The sequence below is a fragment of the Mobula hypostoma genome, chromosome 25 (genome assembly GCF_963921235.1).
Source record: "Mobula hypostoma chromosome 25, sMobHyp1.1, whole genome shotgun sequence".
In the NCBI taxonomy this organism is placed as follows: Eukaryota; Metazoa; Chordata; class Chondrichthyes; order Myliobatiformes; family Myliobatidae; genus Mobula; species Mobula hypostoma.
Window position 1 is genome coordinate 18,417,600 of NC_086121.1, and position 20,054 is coordinate 18,437,653.

Sequence of the window (20,054 nt, forward strand, 5' to 3'; positions counted from 1 at the left end):
GGGGGGGAGGCTCCAAGTGTTACCCACACATTCCAGCGCCAACTTGGCAAGCCCACAATGCTTTGCAGAACCAGCACAGATCACAACAGCAGCAAAACAAGCCCAGTTCTTCCCTGACACCCAGCCACCCCTACACACACACACACACACACACACACACACACACACACACACACACACAGTCCCCCAACCCTAGGACGGGCTGTCTGGCCTCCTGTGGATTCGCAGACGTTAAACTTTGACTTCGCCAGTGGACCTGCAGAATCAGAGCTCCAGCCATCGGGCTCGACCTCCGACTGACTTCCAGGTGTTGATCTTCCATATTGACCCCAGGACTTGCCGTTGACGAGGACCCTAAGCTCCAGGCCTCAACTCTGGACTCTCTGATGACCAGAACCTCAAATACTAGGCCTCTAACTTTTGCTCCCTTCTGTTCGGTCCTCTCCCTCCAACATATTAAAGCATATGTTTGTTACTGGTGATGATCTCCAAAGGCCCAGTGGAAGGTGGTTGAATGATGCTGAGAGACAGGGCAGGGGAAAATTGACTACCAGTCAATCCATAGTTACAGGCGCAAAATGCTGGAAGAACTCAGCAGGTCAGGCAGCATCTATGGAAATGAGACGTTTCAGGCCAAGACCCTTCCTCAGGACAGAGAAGGAAGGGGGAAGACGCTGGAATAAAAAGGTGGGGGAAGGAGAAGGAGGCTGGCTGGAAGGTGATAGGTGAAGCCAGGTGGGTGGGAAAGGTAAAGGGTTGGAGAAGAAGAAATCTGATGGAAGAGGAGAGTGGACCATGGGAGAAAGGGAAGCAGGAGGGGACCCAGGGGTAACTAATAGGCAGGTGACAAAAGGTACAAGGCTAGAGTGGAGAATAGAAGAAGAGGGGAGGGGAAGGGATTTTTTTTTAAACCAAGAAATCAATATTCTTGCTATCAGGTTGGAGGCTACCCAGACAGAAATCAAGGTGTTGCCCCTCCACCCCGAGGGGGGCCTTATCTTGGCACAAGAGGAGGCCATGGACCGACATGGCAGAACGGGTATGGGAATCGGAATTAAAACGTTTGGCCACCGGGTGAATCCAACATCACTTCCTTCCTGGTGGGAGAATCCAGCTGCCGCTCATTATTCCTGCTTCCACGGGGCACCACTGCTTAGAAAGTGGAATTTCAGGACTCATATTGCACTCAACCAACTTGCAAGAGAATTCAGAGTTGACGCTCAAGTCACCAAGGAACTCTGGGATAGCAATTCATGGGTCACCTCACATTCCCAAACTGGGCACTTTCAACCCCAGGCCCAATGTGATGCTGCAGTCTGATTCAAGAAGAAGGCATTGCATCAGTGCACATTTCCAGGGAACCACCACCTCATCCAGCAAAGTGCCAGGGGGAGTTTTGAACCTACAATGGGGGATGATGAAGCGGAGGCAGCATTTTCCCTGGCAGCGGAGCATGTGCAACATTAACAACCAAAATAAGTAATCCACTTCATCCCCAGAAAGCAAACTTTCCCAAAGAAACGACGTGTCACAAAAGAAGGCACTTAACAACAAATCCACTTTAATTTCCTTGTAGAACACACAAAAGCAAAGACAGAAAACCATTAAGCCAGTGCAAGCTCTTGGCAAGGATCAGACACTTGGTTTCCCCAAAGCCCAGCATTAAAACACCTATTGCCCCAAACCTCTTTTAAAATATTGAAAATATTTCACGATGTAGTGTATTTTACCCAGCACTGGCAGTGTCGTTCTTTGGGATTAAATCCCCAAACTCTTCCAAGGAAAGAAACGAGCTTAAACGGTACCATTTCATAGAAATGAGTAATTACCCCGGAGCAGATCACGGAGGCCCCGGTGCACGAAGTCCAGGTGCCCCTGACTTTCCTCCCCCTATCTACGTGCCGAGACACGATGAGAGGAGAATCACAGGCCACGCCAGCTCTCTGGCAGGTTGCCAGTCGCACAAGTCACCAAAGGCCGGGCCGAGGCGCGAACAGCCCCAGACACGGAGGTGTTCCGGGAACCATCGTGAAGCGCAGGGGATAAATGTCACCCTAGGTAGCGGTGGGAATTTTTAAAATTTAGTTTGTGTTAATCACTGTTATTGTCTCAGTGTTTTGTTGTACTGAATTTGCAATAGCCGTATTTTTGTAGTAAAACAAAAAAAAACTGTGTCGGAGTTCCCGCTTTGGAAATCCCCGGCACTGAGGTAAAATCCCCTTCACCAAGAGGCCTCAGCTGAACCAGCGCGTCGGGCAATTACTATTAATCAATCGATTTACAGTCACGGCCAGTTGTCAATATGACAAAGCAACACAAATACTCCGTATTCGGCCTGCGGTCTACCAGGGTGTCTTCAGGGTCCAAGTGCCCGGCATACTCCAGAGTCCTTACGGGGAATGGCGTAGGGAGAGGAGTTAAAAACATATTTCACCCACTCACTCACTCACTCAGACCGAGGTCTCTGTCACTACCACTGTGGTAGCTGGCGGACAGCGTTAAACTCTCCCCCACAAAGGCATCGCCCACTCTGAGAAAGGAAACTAATGAACCCTAAAATCCAGAGGGCTTGCCTGGCACCAGGGGGAGGGGGCTCAGCGAGGCCACCTGGGCCTTTGCCCTCTCTCCTCACCGCCTGCGGTGTGCCGACAGAGAGCGGAGGATGGAAGCGGGCTGTGTGGGACCCAGCCTCGCATTACAGGCGGAGTTAATGCCAGCTGTTAACTAGGATCCAACCCACTCCCCACTCCCCACTCCCTCTCTCCCTCACCGCAGCTCACTGGAACGGAGGTCAACTCTCCAGCCAACCTGGAAGAGAGGTGGACCCAAGCCAAGCCAGGGAAGCCTGTGGTGTGTGGGATCCGATACAGGATAAAGCTGCTCCCTGTGGAGACAAAATCCCCTTCGCTGCCCCGCTGAGCGGTTCCCTCCGCAGAGCCACAGCCCCAATCAATTAACATCAATCATCGATTTACAATCATAGACACTTGTCAATATGACAAAACAACACAAAGACTTGGGAAGCGCTTTTCTGACATGTCCTCGGTATAAAAGTGTCTCCACAGTCTCACTCGGCGAGGCTCAGAATCGCCAGGGTCTCCACAGGGTCCTGGTGCTGGGAGATGTAACTTGTTTCGCAGCGAGCCGACTGGAGGTGGTGTGGGGTGGACTCACAGTCTGGGCGTGTTGGCCCCTCTCTCCTCGGAGGCACTGCAGCAGTTCGGGCCCCTCGGTCTGGCGTGCCGACAAGAAGCAGAGGGCCTCCTGAAGACAGTGGGTGTAGCCGTCGTTGTAAGCCTGCAGGGGGTGTCTGGCCTGGGATCTGAAGGCTGGAAAGAGACAGACAAGAGTTAGGCCTCGGGAGCTGCACTTGGAGTCAAACATTTGGCAGGTCTTTCTGGCCAGTAATTATCCCAACCAACATCACTGACACAGATAATGTGGCCATGATCACAGTGCTGCTTGTGGGAGATTGCTGTGCACTAAGTATCTTTATACTTTATTGTCGCCAAACAATTGATACTAGAATGTACAATCATCACAGGGATATTTGATTCTGCGCTTCCCACTCCCTGGATTAAAAATATTAAAGAATAAAAATAGTAAAAATTAGTAAATATTAAAAATTTAAATTATAAATCATAAATAGAAAAATGGGAAGTAAGGTAGTGCAAAAAAACCAAGAGGCAGGTCCAGATATTTGGAGGGTACGGCCCAGATCCGGGTCAGGATCTGTTCAGCAGTCTTATCACAGTTGGAAAGAAGCTGTTCCCAAGTCTGTCTCCTTCCTTTCTGACTTTACAGGAATGTCCTTGTTTTATTCGTTTATTTTTTTCAGTTGCAAGCCAAAGTTTATACAGAAAGCAGGAGCAGGAGAAGGTCACCTGGCCTTTCACGCCTGTCCCACCTTTTCATATGACCCTGGATTATCTGTGCTGGACTCCTCTTCTGTGCCATTTCTCAATGCCCCCCTCTTCCTTGATCTATCAAATATTCATCCACCTCCACTTTAAACACATCTAATGATGCAGATTGCTATGTACTTCAGTTTTCTTTTTCAATATTTTTATTGATTTCTTACAAAAAAGAATACAGAGTACAGGAGGAGATATATCATATATCAAATACAATATATGTGAATCACACTTATAGCTTCATTACCCCATATTCGTGTAAATTAAATTAAATCGTAATATTGAAAAGTAATAATTTTATTATTATACAAAAAAAATCTAAACCCCCTACTGAGAAGGCTGTTTGGTAAAGAAAGAAAAAGGGAAAAAAATCCTTATCATACAGTAAAACATTATTAGCCAACATCTGTACTTGATAACAAATCAAAGATTTTGAAAGTAATTCAGAAAAGGTCCCCACAATGTTAAAAAGTCTTGTCTTGATTCAGAAATTGAACAACGAATCTTTAAATTGAAGCTTGACATAACATCGCTTAGCCATTGGGCATGAGTAGGCAGAGCAACATCCTTGCACCTAAGTAACAACGCCCTCCTAGCTATAAGAGAAATAAAAGCCAAGATGTGCAAATCAGGAGTCTCCAAAATAATATCTTTTCCTCCAACAATACCGAATAAGGCAGTCAAAGGGCTTGGTTTAAAATTGACTTTAAAAAGCACAGAAAAAGTTTGAAATACTTCCTTCCAGTATTTTTCAAATAAATGCTTTCAGGATCTATTTGTTGGAGGAAGTCTCTTTTCGTTTGAGCAGTTGTCAGAGTTAAAAAAATACACGTGGACCAAGATGTTAACTGTCCTGTGCTATCACCAGTGGGATCATCAGTTGATCTGCCACCTGTCTTCAGGAGTTTCGGCCCGCTTGTGATCAAGACTCCCTCAAGGTGGTGGGCCAGCAGTGCTAAAGCACCACCTCCCACTGGTGAGCTTAAAAACTTGGCATCTGCCTCTATCAGAGTTGTTGGTCACTTCCATCCAACAGATAGTCTGCTCTTCAGGTGTCTACGCAACTACTGAAGGGTTTGCAAAAGATGGATACACTGTCTGACTATCTGCCCCTCTGGACATACTTGGTCCACACCCATGCTGATCCTTTCTCTGCTGCCTCAGCTACAGCCCTGCTGGTTGACTTGATCTCTCTTCTAGTGAAGCCAAGGTCACGCAGCCACTTCTGGAAAGTGAACGCAATAAACCCAACTAAATATAGCTTACCAAAAACCCACTTTTTTCGGTATTTACATATTAGATACTTCTTGCGGTCTCAATTACAAACATTTCCTAAAAGTCCTGATAAGAATTTATTAGATGTAATTTTAATTCGAAACCCTTTCATAATGGATCAATATCTAATACTTATGGTATGTTGTTGGGAATGAGAAACGTCCCTTTAGACAAAATTAAAAATCTCTGGGAACAAGATTTACAGACTTCAATTTCTGAGGAAACTTGGAATGAAATTTTTAAATTGGTTAATACCTCATTGTTGTGTGCCCGTCACTCCCTCCAACAATTTAAAGTGGTCCATAGGGCCCACATGACTAAAGATAAGCTGTCTCATTTTTATTTGGATATATCTCCCTATTGTGACAAATAGGGAGGCTTCCAGACCATTCCGGCTGACCGGAAGTGCACTGAGAGCGGTAAGTGTGAAGGAGTTGGGTGCTTACTGTTCTGGCTAACAACAGATGGTGCAATCCGGGTCATATTACGATCGAGGAATGTGTTTGTAGACTGGATATTGAACTTTTTACTGTTGGACTTCGGCCATATTCCACCGAGATACAACACTGGGCGGCGTGGGAGATCGTTCCTGCCTATGGCCATCGAACGTGCAGCTCCTCCCATGGAGGGTCGGACACCCTGAGCCAATAGACTGGTCCTGGACTTACTTTCCATCTGGCATAGTTTGCATTTTGTTGTTTGATTGTTCGTGGTTTTTGTATTGCTATATTTATGCTCTATTCTTGGTTGGTGCAGCTGTAATGAAACCCAATTTCCCTCGGGATTAATAAAGTGTATGTATCTATCTATCAACTGTAACAATGGAGAGGCTTCATTAATTCATATGTTCTGTACTTCAGTTTTAAAGTTTTCTTTGGTAGTGATGTCCCCTATCTGAGATGGTCACAGTAGGGGGAACATCACAACATCTGCTCTTTCAGGATGATGTATGTTTGAAGAAGGACCCCTTTCATTCTTCTTAAACTCTGAGGAATACAGGTCCAAACCATTTACTCTGTCTTGGCAGGACAACCCTCTCATCTCAAGAATTAGGCTTGTGAATCTGCTTTGTACTACCTCCAATCTTTTATTCCAGGTAAGGCAACTGGGACTCTGTACTGTATTCCAGGTGCAAACTCACCAACACCTGTATAATTGATCAAAATCACCCTGTTTTTAAACAGTTTTTGCCTTCTTAACAGTTTGTTCTACTCGCCTGCGAGCTTTTTGTGATTCATGCACTGGAACATCCAGATCCCTCTGAACTTTACCAACTTGCAGTATCTCCCTTTTGATAATCCGCATTCTGATCTCTCTTGCTGACGTGCTTGATCTGATGCTTCCCACATTAATCTCACTCACCCAGTCCCACAGCATTCTCATCACAACATGCTCTTCCACACATTCTTATCTCATCGGTAAATTTAATTTCATTCCCTCTTCCAGGTCACGAATGTAAGTAGTGAATAACTGTGGGACAAGAACTGATCAGCAGAAGTCCACTAGTTATTTCCATTTGGTCTGAAAACAACCTGCTTATTCCAACTCTCTGTTTTCTATATGACAGCTAGTTTACAACTGTTCTAATATACCTCCTCTAACACCTTTCTCATTTATACACCAGCTTCCGATATGGCAACTTGTCAAATTCCTTTGGAAATCTAAATACACTACATCTACAGGTCTCCCCCTATCAAGTCGCCCTATGCATCCTCCAACGCTTCAAACAAAATTTTCAGTCATGATTTACCTTTCATAAAACCTTGCTAACTAAGTTTTATTAGATTCAACTTTCCCAAATGAGTAAATAGTTCCTTTTTGAATATTGACTCTAGCATCCTGCCATTTAAAGATGATGAGCAAACTGACCTGTAGATTCCTGGCTTTTAATTTTTTTGAACCCGAGCGTCACACTAGTTGTTTCCCAATATTTTGTTACCCTGCACGAGTTTAACCTCCCTCTGAGCCAGGTGCCGTATTCAGTTTGGCACCTCAGCGTTCCCAGTGATTGGGAGAAGCTGGAATAGTCCGGGAAACACTCACCAAGCAGGTGGTGATGCCTCAGGAAGTTCACACATCTTTCCAAGATCTCAGCTTTCTCCAGTCTGTAGTTCGGCTCCGAGTGAAACTCTCTCTCCAACAATCCCTTCAGCTGCACAATGCTTCTGTGGATGCGATCTCTGCGCCGTTTCTCCACCGCGGGTTTCATCAGCTGCGGGACAAGGGGAGAGAAACAGCTCAGCAAGGGATTGGCAGCCCCCCACCCCCCACCCCCCACCCCCCACCCCCCAAAAACCTGCCCTCTCGCCAACTCCTTCTGGATCGGAAACACCAGCCCCAGAACCCCCTCCGTCTCACCCTCACTTACCCCACATGGTTCTCTGCAGCTGACCCTGGGTTTGGTACCTTCCCTCAGGCGCCGACCGGCAGCGGTGCCCGGAGACATGTCTGCTGGGCTGAGCGTGAAGGTGAAGCCCAGCGCGGACCGTGTGAGTGAGAGGCACTGACTGATCCAGCTCTCTGAGGCCGGCCTGGGCAGCTGCTGTATTTAAAGGCCGGTATTAGCATGACAAAGTGTGGGGCTCTGCTCCCACTCGAGTTCCCACACTCACCAGCCAATCCCCCAACTCACTGACAGCACAATAGACGTGTGCCCGGCTACACGGGCAATTAGTGACGGGATCGGCCTCCGTATTGTGGGCAGGGCGGCCTGAATCTCTGAGGGCCATCTGGACAGCAAGTGAGTCTCACAAATCCCAGGATATTAATGTCGGCACATCCTGGGAAAGTGGCTGGAGGTGGGAGCGAGGGACAGCTCCCATGTCAGAATTAACAGCGTAGCTGTTTGACATCTGGTTCTGGAGAGTCTGGCATTGTTTAAAACACAATCATGTGCCAATTATAGCGGCTTTGTTTCGCTGGGTTAAAGTGTCTGACATCTCACAGATGGGCAGAGCGGCCACAGGGACGGGAAATTCATCAGCAGCTACAGAGGATCAGAAGCAGAATCCTGTTTATTATCTGTGACATAAGTCCTGAAATTTGTTGTTTTGTGCTAGCAGTAAAGTGCAGTCACAACTATAAGGTACATCAGAAAGGTAAATAAATAGTGTAAAAGAGAAATATTAAGGATGAGGGTTCGGAGACTAGGAGGCACATGATAAAGTAGGCCATAATCAGCATGGTTTCCTTAAGGGAAAATCTTGCCTGACAAATTTGTTGGAATTATTTGAGGAAACAACAGGCAGAATAGATAAAGGAGAGTCGATAGATTTTGTTTACTTGGATTTTCAGAAGGCCTTTGACAAGGTGCTGCACATGAGGCTAGTTAACAAGATAAGAGCCCATGGTTTTACAGGAAAGATACTAGCATAGATAGAAGATTGGCTGACCAACAGGAGGCAAGGAGGTGGAATAAAGGGGGCCTTTTCTGATTGGCTGCCCATGACAACTGGTGTTCGACAGGAGTCGGTGTTGGGATTGCTTACTTTGACGTTATATGTTAAAGAGTTGGATGATGGAATTGATGGCTTTTGTGGCCAAGTTTGCAGATGACACAAATATAAATGGAATGGCAGGCAGTGTTGCAGAATCTGCAAAAGGACTTGGAGAGATTGGGAGAATCAGCAAAGAAATGGCAGATGGAATGTCGTGTTGGGAAGCGTATGGTCATGCACTTTGGTAGAAGGAATAAAAGCATATACTATTTTCTAAATGGGGAGAAATTTCAAAGATCAGAGGTGCAAAGGGACTTGGGAGACCTTGTGCAGGATTTCCTAAAGCTTAACTTGCAGGTTGAGTCATTGTTAAGGAAGGCAAATGCAATGTTAACATCCATTTTGAGAGGACTAGAATGTAAGAGTTAGGGTTGTGCTGAAGTTTAGAAGAATGAAGGGGGATCTCATTGAAACTATTGAATATTGAAAGGACCAGATAGAGTGGATATGGATAGGATGTTTGCTATGGTGAGAGAGTCTAAGATCAGAGGGTAAGTCTCAGAATAGAGGGGTGTCCATTTAGGATAGAGGTGAGATGGAATTTCTTCAGCCAGAGGGTGGTGATCTGTGGAATTCTTTGCTGCAGACACCTTTGGAAGCCAAGTCTTTGAGCATATTTAAAGCAGAGGTTGTTAGGTTCTTAGTTAGTCGTAGTCTCAAAGGTTACAGGGAGAGGGCAGGAAAATGAGGTTGAGAGGGATAATATAAACACGAGGAATTCTGCAGATGCTGGAAATTCAAGCAACACACATCAAAGTTGCTGGTGAACGCAGCAGGCCAGGCAGCACCTCTAGGAAGAGGTACAGTTGACGTTTCGGTCCTGACGAAGGGTCTCGGCCCGAAACGTCGACTGTACCTCTTCCTAGAGATGCTGTCTGGCCTGCTGCGTTCACCGGCAACTTTGATGTGTGTTGTTTGAGAGGGACAATATATCGGCCATAATAGAATGGCGGAGAAGACTCTATGGACTGAGTGGCCTACCTCTGCTCCTGCGTCTTAGGGTCTTATGGTCTTCCATAAATCAATAATAATACATACTGGAAATTAGGAAAATATTTAACAGACCAGGCAGCACTTGTACAGAGAGGAAAAGAACTAATATTTCAGGTCCCATAAATTCACTCAGTCTGCTTCTGACTATTCACTTCCTTTTCTTGATCTCTCTGGAGACAAACTGTTTACTGTCTTTTTTAAACATACCAATTCCTGCAAATAAGACATTGCATTAGTAGCATATTCAAGAACGATGACCCACAAAGTAACCCTTTAACTGAATACTTTACATTACCACAGGAAGTTCATAAAGCATCAGTGTTTTATAAAAAGTTCAAGCACTCTGTGGGTGAATTGTGTAACAATCTCAAAGCAGTATGGCAGGAGGATCTTGGAAGCGATATTGAAGATAATGAGTAGTCAAATATTTTATCAAACGTGGGTAGACATATTAGGGAAGCGAGAGGGAAATTTATTCGATATAAGATATAAGATATAGATATTATTGGACACCAGCTAGACTCTACAAAATGGAGATTGTTGATAATAATTTATGCTGGAAATGTAAAAATGAGGTGGGCACATATTTTCACATGCTTTGGGAGTGTTCCATGGTTTGTCCATTTTGGTGTGAAGTTCTTGATTTGTTGGGGAGTTGGTCGGGTTCCACACTGCCCTTGTGCCCACGGCTTTGTCTCCTGGGTGATAGGACAATGAAACCTAATGTAAACTATGACAAATTTACTATTTTAAAAGTGGGCCTCATCACAGCTGCAAGAATTATATTGCAAAACTGGAAAAAACCCAGATGTCCCACTATGAAGGAATGGACTGAGGAAATGATTAAGACTTCATCATATAAACACATGTTGGGAAGAATTAACAGTGAGGGAGAAGTGCAAGATGCGTGGGATCAATTTTGGTTGTATGTTAATTTAAACTTAAATTAGAACTTCTTTCTGTTTCTAAGTTTTACTTGTTTTCCTGTTATGGGACGGCTGTGTCAATATGCTGTACTCTACCTGCTCTATGATATGCTGTGCTGCTTTGTAAAATAAGAATAAATAATAATAAAAATATGAATTATGAAAAAGAACATACCAATTCCCCATGGCTAGCTTGACTATACCTCTTCCCACTCTACCGCCTGTAAAATTGCTATCTCATCTCCTTTGTCTCTGACGCATCTGCTCCCAGGATGAGACTTTCCTTCCTAGGACATAATTGATGTTCTCCTTCTTCTAAGAATGGGGGTTCCCTTCCTCCACAATCGATGCTGCCCTCAAATGCATCTCTTTCATTTCACCCCATTTTCCCACTGCCTTAACAGGGATACAGTTGTTTTTGTCCTCCGAGCCTCTATGAGGCTCCTCATCCAATGCATCATTCTGTGCAACTTCAACCATCTTCAATGGGATCCTACCACTAAACACATCTTTATGTCCACCACTCTCTGCTTTCTACAGGGATTGCTCCCTCCATGATTCCCTTGTGCATTCGTTCCCCCACTAATCACCCTGTCACATATCCCTGCCAACGACAGAAATGTTACACCTATTCATTCACCTCCTCCTTCAGCTCCATTCAGGGCCCCAAACAGTCCTTCCAGGTGAGTGAATACTTCACCTCCCAGTCTGTTGGGATTGTCCATTGCATCCAGTGCTCCTAATGTGACTCCTCTACATTGGTGAGACCCAATACAAACTGGGGGACCGCTTTGTTGAACACCTCTGGTCCATTTGCCAAAAGTAGAATTTCTCGGTGGCCAACCATTTTAATTCCTTTCCTCATTCCCGTTCTGACTTGTTGGTCCATGGCCTCCTCTTTTGCCCCAACGAGGCCACTCTCGGAGCGGAGGGGCAATACTTCATATCCCATCTGGAAAGCCTCCAACCTGATGGCATGAACATCAAGTATTCTTCCCTCCCCCTTCTTTCATCTTCTATTCCACACTCTGGCCTCTTACCTCTTCTCCTCACCTGCCTATCACCTCCCCCTGGTGCCCCTCCTTCTTTCTCTCAGGATCCATTCTCCTGCCCCATCGGATTCCTTCTTCTCCAGCCCTTTACCTTTCCCACCCACCTGGCTTCACTTATGAGCTTCTAGTCTTGGTTTGTCTTGTGTTTCTGTGATATCATTCTGGAGGAACAAATTGTATCATTTCTTAATGCATGCATTACTAAATGACAATAAAAGAGGACTGCTTGTCCTCATAATCTAATCTAATCTAATCTAGCTATCCTCCTTCCCCCCCTCCCCACCTTTCTATTCTGGTGTCTTGCCTCTTTCTTTGCAGTCACGTTGAAGGTCCTCAGCCCAAAACATCAATTGTCTGTTCATTTCCATCGACGCTGCCTGACCTGCTGAGTTTCTCCAGCATTCTGTGTATGTTGCTCTGCATGACAAACACCTGCAGAATGTCTTGTGTTTACTATTTCAAGTCAGTGAGTTTTCTTCTCCTTTTACGTTTTCATGCGGTTATGTAATTCCCTTTGAAACAGATGCTTCTCTCAACAATGGTTTTGCGGTTCCTCCATCCAGGTTTCATGACGTAGAACTGAATGGACTCCTCCTACACGCTCTTCCTTGACACACGTCATTCAGATCTCCATGAATAACCAGCTCCTCATCAGTGATTAAGGCTTGCTTTCCTTTGAGTTGCCAGCTCTCAGTTGGTAGACTCCTGGAGCATGCACAGCATGGAGAAGCAGTAGCGTTGCTGGCTCAGCACCTGTTACCCAGGTTCAATCTGGTGCCGTCTCTCTGGTTTTTGGTCCTGATGAAGTGTCTTGGCCTGAAACATCAACTGTTTATTTTCCTCCATATATTGCCTGACCTGTTGAGTTCCTCCAGTATTTTGTGTCAGTTGCTCAAGATTTCCAGCATCTGCAGGATCATTTCTGTTTCCATGGTGTTTGTGCATTCTCCCTGTGACTGAATGGGTTTCTCGTGGGTGCTACACTCTCTTCTTACTTTCTACAAATGTCCTGCGTGGGTGAAACGACCACCGCAAATTTTAGATTATGAGGATACGCAGTCCTCTTTTATTGTCATTTAGTAATGCATGCATTAAGAAATGATACAATGTTTTTCCAGAATGATATCACAGAAACACATGACAAACCGACTGAAAAACTGACAAAAACCAGATAATTATAACATATAGTTACAACAGTGCAAAGCAATACCGTAACTTGATAAAGAATAGACCATGGGCACAGTAAGAAGTCTCAAAGTCTCTCGAAAGTCCCATCATCTCACGCAGACGGTGAACCTCCAGCGCCGCAAACTTGCCGATGCAGCATCCTGGAAGCATCCAACCACAGTCTGAGTCCGTCTGAAAACTCTGAGCCTCTGACCACCTTTCCGACACCGAGCACCGAGCACCATCTCTGCTGAGCGCTTCAACCCCAGCCCCGGCAACAGGCAATAGGCAAAGCCGAGGATTTGGGGCCTTCCCTCCGGAGATTCTCGATCGCACAGTAGCAGCGGCAGCAAAGCGGGCATTTCAGAAGTTTCTCCAGGAGTTCCTCTGTGCTTCTCATGGCTGTCTCCACCAAATCAGGATTGTGCATGGCCCCCTAGTTAACACCTACAATATCATTCGGAGCGGCCGCGCGCGCTGCGTCGCGCCGCCACCTTCTCCTTCTCCTCCTAAACTGTACTTAGTCCTGAGGTGTGTGGTTACATTTGGGGAAGTTGGTGGAAATGTTTAGATGATTAGTGGGGGAATGGATTACTCTAAGAGCCAGCATAGGTTCAATGGGCCAGCTTTGCATCATTCTATGTTGATTGGCAACCTGTCACAAAACTTTCTGTCTCCAACCTCCCTTCCCCCAACCCTCTCCCTTTGGTCATCTAACACATCCGCCTTCCGACAAATAGCTATTTATCTCTCACTCTTCCTGCGAGTGACAAGTAGGTTAATTAGTAACTACTGGAAACTCCACGACAATCAGTGAAATGCCTCAGTTTGGATCAACCACCAACACAACTGGAGGATTGTGCAGGGGGGCAGCCCACAAGTGTCATCTTGCTCCTGCCACCAACAACTCACTAACCCTACCCTAAACACATGTCTTTAGGTTGTGGGAAGAAACCAGAGCTCCAGGAGGAAAACCACATGGTCATGGGGAGAACATATAAACTCCTTACAGCCAGCGGCAGGAATCAAACCCCCATCAGTGATCGCTGGCACTAACCTCTCTGCTACTGTGCTGCCCTGACCCAGACAAAGAGCCTTTCACCCTGTGAACATGACCAGGAGCTAACAGGCTCAGGCACTGACTTGAACTTACGAAAGATCTCTGAGACAGCAAAAGGTGCATCTTAGAGGTGTGATTAAACAAATGCAGTGATATGGTAAGAGGTTATCTAAAGTACGGTGAAACAGGTTACTTTTAAAGACTTTTTAAGTCATAGAAGCAGAACGAGGCCCATTGAGTCTCCTCCACCATTCATCATTGACTATTAATTTACTGATGAGGACCAAGTTAGAAAAATAGGAAGTAGAGGTAGAGAGGTCTGGGGCGGGTAGATGAAGGCATGGCTGTCATTGGTAGTAGGTAAAGTCACAGGAGACCAGGATTGAAGGAGACAACACCTCCTAAAAGGGAAGTGAATTTAGATACATAGACATTGCTGGAGAGGGAGCTGGTGAGCATGTACAGGACAAGCTAATTATCTAGAGATAATTAGTTCTCTAAAGTTTTTGAACATATGAAAAACAATACGTAAACAAAGACTAACAAACAATCGATGTGCAAAAGAAGAGAAGAAGACATTATGCAAATAAAAAAAATACTGAGAGCATTCCTTGAAAGTGAGTCTGTAGGTTGTGGAATTAGATCAGAGTAGTGGCGATTGAAATTATCCACGTTGGTTCTGGAGCCTGATGGATGTAGGGTAGTAACCATTCCTGAACCTGGTAGTGTGGGTAAGTCTTGTGTACCTCCTGTTCAGTGGAAGTAATGAGAAGATGGGGTCCTTGATGATGGATGCTGCTTTCTTGTGGCAGTGCTCCACTAAATGTGCTTTGTAAGAAAGAAATTGCATTTAGACCATTTCAGGTTTTTTATCCAGCGTCTTATTTTATTGAAATGCAGTGGTCTAAAGATTTGAAGAGTGGGCAGGGAATGTTTTCTTTAAAATTTGTAAACAAAAAAAAAACTGATAGGGAAGCTGCTTTTGATTGCCCTGAATTCCCAATCAGCTCATTAAATGGCCAATTAGTTCATCATTGTGGACGGAAGACACAGGACACGACAGAAGATGGAATGTGGAGCGAAAACAAAGTGATGGATGAACTCAGCGGGTCAGGCAGCATCTGACGAAGACCGATGGACAGCCGGTGTTTCAAGTCAGGTACTCTTGTGTGAATTGGAAACCTGCCATGTTTACCCGGTTGAAGATACAAGGTGACTCGAGTCCCATAATCGCACAGCTTCTTTGTGGAAATAGCTCAACAAAAAGCATATCCCAAATGCAAGATGCTGGAAATCTTGAGCACAAAATGCTGAAGTAACTCAACAAGCCAGAAAGCATCTATGGAAGGGAATAAACTGTGTTGGGCTGAGATCCCATTTTGTCAGAGAAGCTAATGAGTGGTGACTATGTTGATGAAATCTACATCCCATCCTTCGATATTTTCTCCCTCACAAAGACAGCAGTGAGGCATTTTTAAATTGGGACAGCAATTCAGAAAGTGCACTTGAGAGCTGATCATCTCCTGTATCACATTAAGTCATTGTCTGCCTCACAACCTGTCACAACGAGATGTTAATCAATGATATTTGATTCTGACATGGGAGCTGTCCCCCGCTCCCACCTCCAGCCACTTTCCCAGGATGTGCCGACATTAATATCCTGGGATTTGTGAGACTCACTTGCTGTCCAGATGGCCCTCAGAGATTCAGGCCGCCCTGCCCGCAATACGGAGGCCGATCCCGTCACTAATTGCCCGTGTAGCCGGGCACACGTCTATTGTGCTGTCAGTGAGTTGGGGGATTGGCTGGTGAGTGTGGGAACTCGAGTGGGAGCAGAGCCCCACACTTTGTCATGCTAATACCGGCCTTTAAATACAGCAGCTGCCCAGGCCGGCCTCAGAGAGCTGGATCAGTCAGTGCCTCTCACTCACACGGTCCGCGCTGGGTTCACCTCCACGCTCAGCCCAGCAGACATGTCTCCGGGCACCGCTGCCGGTCGGCGCCTGAGGGAAGGTACCAAACCCAGGGTCAGCTGCAGAGAACCATGTGGGGTAAGTGAGGGTGAGACGGAGGGGGTTCTGGGGCTGGTGTTTCCGATCCAGAAGGAGTTGGCGAGAGGGCAGGTTTTGTGGGGGGGGGGGTGGGGGGCTGCCAATCCCTTGCTGAGCTGTTTCTCTCCCCTTGTCCCGCAGCTGATGAAACCCGCGGTGGAGAAACGGCGCAGAGATCGCATCCACAGAAGCATTGTGCAGCTGAAGGGATTGTTGGAGAGAGAGTTTCACTCGGAGCCGAACTACAGACTGGAGAAAGCTGAGATCTTGGAAAGATGTGTGAACTTCCTGAGGCATCACCACCTGCTTGGGGAGTGTTTCCCGGATATTTCTAACTTCTCTCAGTGACTGGGAAGGCTGAGAATTCCCTGTGTAAGTCAGAGATTAGTCACTGACGCACATCTTTATGGGAATGAGTCTGGAAAAAGAACCCAAAGAAAGATAATCACTCCTGTAACGTGGGAAATGAAGGGATAGATTGTACACAGCAAGATCCCACAAACGGCTCCATGACTGTGTGACCGTGATTGTGATCATTTGTGCCAGCGGTATTGGTCGAGGCAGTATTACTGGTCCTGGATGATCTGCCCTGCTCTTCTTCAACACAGAAGGTCAGAGGTGTCAAAGGCTTCGGGGAGTAGGCAGGAGAACAGGATTGGCAGGGTATTTTAATCAGCCAGCATCAGATGATGGAGTAGGCTCAACGGGTAAATGGCCTAATTATGGTTTTAGGATGTAAAAATTAACTATAGAATTCTTTACATCCATGTGAGAGGTTCTGGAGAGTTAAGCTGGGGCCCTCTCTCTGAGAGGGAGGGACGGAGGTGAGGCATGGCGGGAGGTGCCACAGAATGGGAAGAGATTATTATTGATCTCTGTTCATTTCACAAGGATGTTGGCAAAATGTCAAATGCTTGACTCAGTGTTGCAGCCGAGGCCTAATTTTGTCTGTCTCCTCCTTCCAGCCTCCAGACCCCCCTCTGCAGGGTAACGACGACGGCCACATCCAGTAAATGCAGGAGGCTCTCGGTATCTTGTCGGCACACCAGACCCAGGTGCCCGGACTGCTGCTGTGCCTCCGTGGGGGGGGGGCAACATGCCCTGACCGTGACTTCTCCCCGCACCAAACCACTCTCAGTCAGCTTCCTGCGAAAGAAGTGGAGCCTCCTAGCACCGGGACCCTGTGGAGACCCTGGCAATTCTGAGTGAGACAACGGAGACACTTCTATCCTGGGGTCCCAAGCCTTTGTGCTGTCTTGTGATATTGACAAGTGTCTGTGATTGTAGATCGATGATTGGTGTTAATTGATTGGGGTTGTGGTTGGATCCCGGTTAACAGCTGGCACGAGCTATTGACCATGAGTGTGATTTGTCATGGCGGATATCCTCCCATGGTGGAATCACCTAACTGTGTTCAGGAAGTTAGGGCTTATTGGTCTTGGTGAGGAGGGATGTGGAGACTGCTGTCACCTGAGCTGCTCTGAAGCTTATTGTCGATTTCTGCGAAATTGAAGCTTTCTTTGGAAGAGTTGAGGATTTTATCCTTTGCAATGACACTGTAACAGTGCAGGGTAAGTCAGAATATTGGGTGAATAAGCTGCGTTTAGCAGTGCAGGGGAAGTCAGTATACTGGTGAATAAACTGCGTTTAGCAGTGATGGGTAAGTCAATAAACTGTGTCTTGGAATAGTTTCAATATTTGAAACCCCGTATGTTGAGTAAGTAAGGGTTGTTGGGGGATCATATTGGACAGTTATCTTCTGGGCTTTGAGGAAAGAGCGTGGGAGCAGGTCAAATCGGACGATCATTGAATTGGCTTCGGCTAGCTGGACTGGCCGAATATCCCTCCGTGGTTTTCAGATTGTCACTGTCACGATGGTACCTGGAACCTGCCTTCCAATGAATCTCCCCACTGTGTCCTAGGGAAAGGCAGGTACTTTCCTTTCTAATCCACATTTCAGAGTGCAGGAAAATCACTTCCCCGCCATGTGTGAATTTTGTTGCTCTATGAAAGTTGATTTACTATTATGCATTAATTTTGTGATATAACTTTTGAAAGCCAGTCTTATTGTTATCTGTATGTTAAGTGTGTGCTTTAATAAAATGTTGTATACAAACAGCAGATTATTCTCTGGTTACCCTGCTGCTCAGTACTGGTGTTGGGGTGTGGGGTTGTGCTACTGGACCAGTGCTGCTCCATACTGCACCCTGCTGGCCTTTCACCACAGAAAGCAGTTTAAAGAAACTTTTGGTTGGGCTCATTAATCTTGGCTGTGGTAAACTTTAAATCGTTCAGCTGGATTCCTCAAGAACCAGTCAAACCTTGCATTCATAACCGTTCTCAGGTACACAGAGGTCCTGTTCTGAGAGCGATATTTACTAAACAGATGCTATCAGGGTCACAGTTTGAGGATAGAGGGGAAGCCTTTGAGATTAGGAAAAACTTCTTCACACAGAGAGTGGTGAATCTGTGGAATTCTCTGCCACAGGAAACAGTTGAGGCCAGTTCATTGGCTATATTTAAGAGGGAGTTAGATATGGCCCTTGTGGCTACGGGAATCAGGGGGTATGGAGGAAGGCTGGGGCGGGGTTCTGAGTTGGATGATCAGCCATGATCATAATAAATGGCGGTGCAGGCTTGAAGGGCCGAATGGCCTACTCCTGCACCTATTTTCTATGTTTCTATGTTTCTAAAAATCAGTCTGGAGAGAATCCAGAGAAGATTCATGAAAATGGTCCTGGAAATGAAAGGTTAACGTATGAGGAGCATTTGATGGCTCTGGGCCTGTACTTGATGGAGTTTAGAAGAATGAGGAGGTGATCTCACTCAAACACATCAAATATTGAAAGACCTACATAGAGTGGATGCGGAGAGATTGTTTCCTATAGTGGTGAGTCTAGGACCAGAGGACACAGCCTCAGAATAGAAGGACGTCCCTTTAGATAAGGAGTAATTTCTTTAGCCAGAGGGTGGTGAAGCTGTGACATTCATTGCCACAGATTAGTGAGGAGGCCAGGTCATTGGAAATATTTAAAGTGGAGATTGATAGTTCTTGCTTAGTCAGGGTATCAAAGGTTACAAGAACAAGGCAGGAGAATGGGGTTGAGAGGGATAATAAATCAGCCATGATGGAATGGCGGAGCAGACTCTAAGGGCCAAATGGCCTAATTCTGCTCCTATGACTTATGGTCTAAAAAGACTAATTAACTCAGCAACTATGTAAGATCTGAGTCCTGATTACAGAGAGGGATCTCAATCACGGTTTTGTCTCTGTTGGCTGTGATCTACAAAGCCACAAATGCATTTCCATGTGACCTCTACACATTTTTTGAGCCAGAACTATTTTTTAATGTATATAAAGGATTTTTCTTCTGCCATACGTTGAATAACAGTGCTGCCTGGGCAACATAGATCACTGTCACCTGAGACACCTCGCAGCTGATGAGACAAAGAGCTGTGTTAGCAGGAATCTGATCCACGTCTTGTGAGGCCCATTGAAAGTCCAATCCACAGCGCTCTGACGGCTTTGATAGGGGAGAACAGCAGATCAAGGTTCTACAGAAGGGAATAACAACACGAGGCGCAGGAAGCGTTCGGCAAGTTCGGCAGCATCAGTGGGAAAAGAAACAGGCTAATCTGTCAGTAACATTTGACACTGCTTATGTATTCAAAAAGTCTTAATCTAACTTTATCTGCTCCTCAGCTGTCAGATTGTTTTTCTGGTCTCACTCTATCAGAGATTTAGAAGCATAGAGCATAGAAAACCTACAGCACAATACAGGCCCTTCAGCCCACAAAACTGTGCCAAACATGACCTTACCTTAGAAATTACCTAGGGTTACCCATAGCCCTCTATTTTTCTGAGCTCCATGTACCTGTCCAGGAGTCTCGTATCCGCCTCCACCACTGTTGTCAGCAGCCCATTCCACGCACCCACCACTCTCTGCGTAAAAAAACTTACCCCTGACATCTCCTCTCTACCTACTTCCAAGCTCCAGTCCTAACGAAGGGTTCCGGCCCGAAACATTGACTGATCGTTTTCACGGATGCTGCCTGAACTGCTGAGCTCCTCCAGCTTGTTGTAAGTGTCACCTTAAACCTGTGCCCTCTCGTTCCAGC

General features: G+C 45.9%; 1 pseudogene; it reads right to left on the bottom strand.

Moving 5' to 3' along the window:
* Window positions 1–1,744: 1,744 nt before the first annotated feature.
* On the bottom strand, window positions 1,745–7,683 carry LOC134337740 (transcription factor HES-5-like; annotated as a pseudogene).
* Between the last annotated feature and the right edge of the window lie 12,371 nt (window positions 7,684–20,054).